Source organism: Gigantopelta aegis, unplaced genomic scaffold (assembly GCF_016097555.1).
Source record: "Gigantopelta aegis isolate Gae_Host unplaced genomic scaffold, Gae_host_genome ctg5226_pilon_pilon, whole genome shotgun sequence".
NCBI classification, from domain to species: Eukaryota; Metazoa; Mollusca; class Gastropoda; order Neomphalida; family Peltospiridae; genus Gigantopelta; species Gigantopelta aegis.
Window position 1 is genome coordinate 8,782 of NW_024534296.1, and position 6,829 is coordinate 15,610.

Consider the following 6,829-nt stretch of genomic DNA (forward strand, 5'->3'; position numbering starts at 1 on the left):
GAGTTATTATGATAACCTTATGATAAATTGATAACCTTATGACATCATTATTTTATTAATGTATTAACACTAGAGTATGAGATCATTGATATAATTAAATGACTTTATTTGTAATATCCTTAGTAATAACTTAATAATAGCCTTTTTAATTTGATAAGTGTGATGTTATAAGTGTACCAGTCACTAAGTAAAGTCTTCCTTATAGCCATTTATTGACTGTTACTATATTAAAAAAAGATAGACCTCCATTTTGACAAGTAGCTGGGCTATAATAGTTTATATTAACATGTAACAGACTAAGTTGTCATTATTTATTGATACTATTCTCTACTATGTAGATATCAAAGAAGAGAAGATTAAATCTAAAGAAGGAAATAATGAATTAGCTATTGCTAGTAATCGATTACAGTTTGGATTTTTACATGCTTTTATAGCATCTCTTTCTGTTATCATTGTGTCCTGAGATTGGAGACCAGACCTTTTTTATAGCTGCCATTTTGGCCATGAAATATTCAAGATTATTGGTGTTTGCTGGGGCTATAATATCGCTCTAGGATTTATGACTTTTTTATCTGTGTGTCTAGGATCTTTCGCCATTTTTTTATTCCTAGTTAATGATGGATTATGGTTTTTGTACTTATCAAGAGCTCCTTCTCTCTCTTCTCACACACACCACACACACACACACACACACACACACATAGATGGGTAACATTTTATATATGTACATTGCTATTAGCGATATTTGGTCTTAAGATGCTACATGAAGGATGGGAACATGATCCTGAGGAAGGACAAGGAAGAGTTTGAGGAGGTTTCAGCAGAACTGAAAAAAGAAAGAAGATATGGTAAAAATGGATGGATGAATAGTGGATAAATGGATGAATAGATGGACAAATGGATGTATTAATGGTTGGATAGATAGATGATGATAAACAGAAGTAAAGAATTTGACTCTTTTTATTTTTTTCTTAGCAAAATGCTCCCCCTGATCCAGAAAAGGTCAACTCTCACTCAGCCTCCACTTTATAGGAGATTTTCGATGTCTGGCTTGATTTTTGCTCCTATTTTTTATTCAAGCCTTTGTATTAACATTTTTAGCTGAATGGGGTGGACGATCTAAAACTCACAACAATACATATTATCAGCTCGTGAGGTATGTTTAGATATGAATAACATGGATGGATAGAATAAATGTACACATGGTTCTTTAAAAATATATGGTATCTTCATATAGTTATTAGGATCCAGTAGGTGTAACATTAGGGGGGACACTGGGTCATGCCCTTTGCACTGCATTAGCTGTTTTAGGAGGAAAAATAATAGCTCAGAAGATTTCAGTGAGAACGGGTAATCCCTATAATCAATATCATCATTATGTCATGGTTTTTCTATATTTAGTAACGTTAATAGGAGGTGTGGTGTTTTTTTATTTGCTGTCACAGCATTTTTACACGATCCTAATTCTGAAAGTAGCTGTTAGTTAGACATTATTATTGTTCACTTAAAAGTAAATTGTAATATTAATATTATCTAATAATAATTAGTAAAGTTCTCTTATAATTGTTTTGAAATGTTAATCACTAATATAACAATAATACATTGAATTTGAAAAAATAAAAAAATTAAGGAAAGCTCAATCTATCATGTAGTACTTGCAGTAAATGAGAATTTTTTTTTTGTTCAATTTTATTTTGTTATTTAAATTGAAAAACTATAAAAATAAAGTCATATAGTTAATGTAAATAATCAATGTAAGTCAAAAGATTAAGAATATCTTGTGATTGTCATAATGGCATGATATGTAAATTAACAGAGAAGGTTAAGTATTATAGTAAGCAATAACAAACAAGAATATGAATACTAATGTGAAACATACTAATGTGACAGTTGCTAATGTTGTTCAAAAACAACTTGCCAAATCAGTGTGTTTACTTTTGGTTGAACATTTCTGTAGTTGTTCTCCTCCCATCATTAGTGATATTGTGACATTTTTGATTAAATGACAGCTGTTGAAGGGTTGTGTTTACGAGATATCATTAGGCATATGTTGAGGTACATCTTTATCTGTAATGTGCTGATATCAAACCAGATATCTTGAATGTCTTGACGGTGGGGTAGTGTTTTTAGAACAACAGCAGCAGTAATAAATCTCTAGACTTTTTAAGAGAGGGAGACAACTTAGACACATAGGTACTCTATGGTTTTTTGTTTACATTCCAGTATACTGAGATTAGCTTGGAGACACAATCACTATCGAGTGGACTATTCCATATATGAAGTTTTCTTCACTGTACATACCACCAATGTTATCAAGAACTGCCAACACGCTGTCAAGTAGATGATCGCTTGAGGAAAATCTCCAAAGGCTGCTGTTTTCCTTTTTAATTGACCTCATGAATTCTTCACAATTCTTTTTCACAGTAGGTGAATTAAGAAGTAACAGTGCTATCAGTGTCCCCCACCCCCCCACCCCCCCCCCCCAATTTAACACTTGGAATGTCTCCTTTAATAAAAAAAGGCTTATTTATATAATAGCATTAAATACATATAGATTAAATAACTGTATGCAAATAAAATTTTTGGGAACTTAAAATCTCTAAGATATTTTCCTATGGCATCTAAAAACAAAAGATATAAATACTAAAATGCATACTAATACTTACTTTCCACCTCAAGCTCCTGTCTGACTTCTGATGCTTGGATCTAATATGAACATAATGCAGTATACATGTAAACATAATGTATGTACATTGTAAACATAATGTAGTATACATGTAAACATAATGCCATATACATGTAAACATAATGTAGTATACATGTAAACATAATGCAGTAACATGTAAACATAATGCAAGTATACATGTAAACATAATGTAGTATACATGTAAACCTAATGCAATTATATATGTAAACATAATGGAAGTATACATGTAAACATAATGCAGTATACATGTAAACATAATTTAGTATACATGTAAACTAATTCACAGTACATTAACTATTCACAGTTTAAGTACTTTTCAAGTATTTTATTTCTTCAAGTTCTCTTGACATTTTCTTTTTTATCTTTGATTCTTGTTCTTTTGAAAATCTACAATAGCAAATATTTAAGTAATAAATTAACCAATATTTAGTAATAAATTAATAATATTTAAGTTATCATAAATATAATATTTTTTTAACTTAAGGTATATCATAAATATAATAACCATTGCTTTTTCACATTAATACTATAGACCCCCCCCCCTAATAACTTAAAACTGTAACTTGAAGCTGTCTTTATGATTACAATGAAGTCATAATAAAGTAACAATAACTTTCATTTCCTTTAGAGCACCTTTCAAGTCATTTATTTCTAGATCCTTAAGAGCAATCTCTTCTTTGTGTCCATCTTTCAATATACTTAAGACATGTAACAAGATAAGAAGACACAGTTACCTTCCATATCCTTGAGTGCATGTTTTCAAGTCATTTATTTTTTGATCTTTTTGAGCAATCTCTTTTCTGTGTGCATCTTTCAACATACTTTGAAGTCATTCAACATGAGAAGACACAGTTACCTTCCATTTTCTTGAGATCATGTTTTCAACTCTTGATCAGTTTGGTTTACTGTAGCAGTTTCATGTTGTAAATAAACTGTAGTTTGATTGTTGGTGACATCATCCAATACTATAAAAAAAAATTGATATCATTACAATTGTATACAAAGAAATGCCACTACTAAATTTAGTATATAGTAGCATCTCTGTGTCAAAATGATATTAGTATGACGAAAATGTTCTCTCACGTGGTTTCTTTGATGCTTTTTCATCTTCGAAGTTTGAATCACTTTTCCTTTTTGAGTTTGAATGATAGCTCCTCAACATCATAAGCTGGTTTCTTAATCTCATGTTGGACAGGATCAATTAATTTATGCTTTCTTTCAGGTTGAGAGGAATGTGTATGGATCTCCCTCTGAACATCACCATGCTCCTGTAGAGTTAGTTGTTTTCCTAAAAAATAAAGAAATTATGGCATTGACATATATTATTGATTGGATAGTCTTAGATACCACAGAGTGGTCACCAGGAAAATTTTTGCACCAAATTGTAATTATATATTGCAAAAAAAATTCATCAAACTTTTTCACACACCAGGTTAATGGCATGACCATGTGATGACAAACAATGAAGACAGAATGTGGCTACCATGTACAAATTTTCTTTCTAGTGATGATGATGATGATTTTGACTTTGAAAGGAAGATTAAGACTCTCTATAATGATATAATATTTTGTAACAGTTGTAAGAGACTGCATGCACAGTCAATTGTTATGCATGGCCATTTAAAAGATAAATTTTTAGACAGTGTTGTTTTTAGCTCTTGGAATTAACTGCCAAAATTGGCATAAATTTAGCCATGGTGAGAAGAAAGGACTATATACTGTTTCTATTTTTTTCTTACAGATAATTTTAATCAAATACTGTTTCCATTTACTGAAACACAAAAAACGTAGTAAAATACTTAAATAACATATTTTTTTTGTAATAAAACACATTAAAAATCAACTGACTTTGCTTTTGCACTTCTCTTTCCAATGACACAGTAAGTTCACTAAGAGCATCCTCTTTTTCCTGTAACAACTTCATAAAAAGTGATACTTCTGCTTTCTCTGAATATGATCTATCAAAAGAATGATTATATATATGAAATACAAGGAAGCAATAATATACTTACAAGACATTGACTATATCAGTATTAACTCTATAACAATTTAGTGATTCATCCCATTCTGTATATGTAAGCATCTGAGATTTAGGAGAGCTTTCGGTGAATATTTAGTCTAGGAAGACTAAAATACCAATTCAATACAGCCATCATTGTAATTCTCGAAGTGTAAGAGAGCACTATTTTTTTAAAACCCAGCAATTTTGCAAGGTGTTTTCGTTGGATAGCTTTCACTTCTTTACCAGTTATGTAAAGATCACCAGACACTTTGAAAAGGAGAAGACTACATTGAGATTGATCATGGCATGAAGTACATGGTATTTCAAAATTGAACGATTTTAAATAGGGAGTAGAGTGATCATCTTCATATGTCTTCAAGTATTGTTTCTCAGCTTTCTCGCCTTTATATTTCACAATAACTTGACAAAACAACTCTAATTTGAACCATGTACAATGCTTGGTTAACTCAGAAAATACACCACTAATACTAGTGTCAGCAAAATTAAAACACTGCAGGAAGGCTGCTGGCTACCTTCTAATGCCCCAAAGCTATGGACAAAGATTGAACATCATTTGGGTCAACTTCACGCTCTTTAAAAGAATCTATGATTGGATATAAAAAAAGTATAAGCTTCACGTACATCACGATTCTCATCCATCAGCCTATTTTTCACCGCCTCCTGCTCACTCTCTGTTAAACTGCCCAGTTTTGGATAACATTCTTTTGCCTTCTCAGAACAAGAATACATGGCATTTGATGTTCTTCTGATGTAGTTTCTTTTGAAAGGTATTTCAAAATTATTTCAGCAACAAAACGATCTTCTAATTTCAAAAAAACTTTCACAGTTCTATAGCAGTAGCAGCACTTCCATTTTTTTCTTTTCCAGTCCCCACAGTACAGCATTTTTTCTTGCTATGCCAGTTTTCTTTTCTTGAGAAATTTTCTCCAATGTATCACGTGACAAATTGAGACTATCACCAACTGATGTGTAGTCATTCACATGTTGTGAAATTTCAATAAAAAGACCATCGTCACACTCTCTCTCTAATTCTTTACGTGATAAATTGTAATGGCTCAAAGAGTTTGAAAGATCTATTGTAAGAGATCAAAAGATGACTTATTATAAGTACATTAGAATCATTATCACAAGTCTATTAACTGTCAAAAATGTAGACCAGTTAACTGTTTCATGCAAGAAACATTAAATGCATGTTAGGAAAGTTTGGAAGAATTCCTACAACTTGCTACAAGACCAAAACTAGTGTAACTAAAAAATGCATAAAGCCAACTAGTTGCATCTATAACCACATTGCTTTTACACCCACTTTTAAACATAGTAATTGATCATGGCTTCAATTAAAACTATAAGCAGTTTACTATTTCAACTGAAACTAACCCAGTTAGTTAAGTTGAAATAGTATCTACCTCTCCCTCATAATTTCAATTATTGGACATAAACTACAAAGAGTACATTGTTGGCTTCTAGTTGACTTTATACACACTGAATTAGACCAGATTTTTTGGCTTTGTGGTAACTCAATATTGGGCTTACATGATATTGATGAGATTAGGGTAACAAAGACAATCGTTAAAATGACAAAATGCTCATACTTTGATAACAATTTATCATTACCATTGGCATGCATCCTATGCTGAGATGTTATAAAAAATATTTAATTTTATGCTCGTTCAGTTAAAGAGAGATGATTTCAATGAAGAAAAGTACATAATTGTAACACAATTAATATCCTAATTATTTGAGGATAATTTGTTGTGGTAAAAGAGTAGTTGTAAGAGTTGGTGAGTTTTGACAGAACATTTCATGCATCAGCAACATGTAAGTGAAATTTTCTCTTTCTAAGAATAACATTATACCTCTTGATGCAGTGCTCACAAGAGTGATAATCAAATTTATTGGTTGCATTATGTACATGTTAGCACTTGGCAATCAATTCTTGAAGATTAATTTCATTGGTTGCAAAACTTTAATTTTAATATACCAATGTTTAGATATTTTAGAATGTTCATTAGTTGCTAAATGTGTTGGCAGTCAATACATGTATTGCCGAATTAATTGGTATCAGTCTTAACATTTTTACTAAAGATGATGTGTCATTT

The 6,829-nt window shown here is 31.1% G+C and overlaps 1 pseudogene; it reads left to right on the forward strand.

The window, feature by feature from the left end:
* Positions 1-338: 338 nt before the first annotated feature.
* LOC121366295 lies at positions 339-1,487 on the forward strand (annotated as a pseudogene).
* Positions 1,488-6,829: the final 5,342 nt, after the last annotated feature.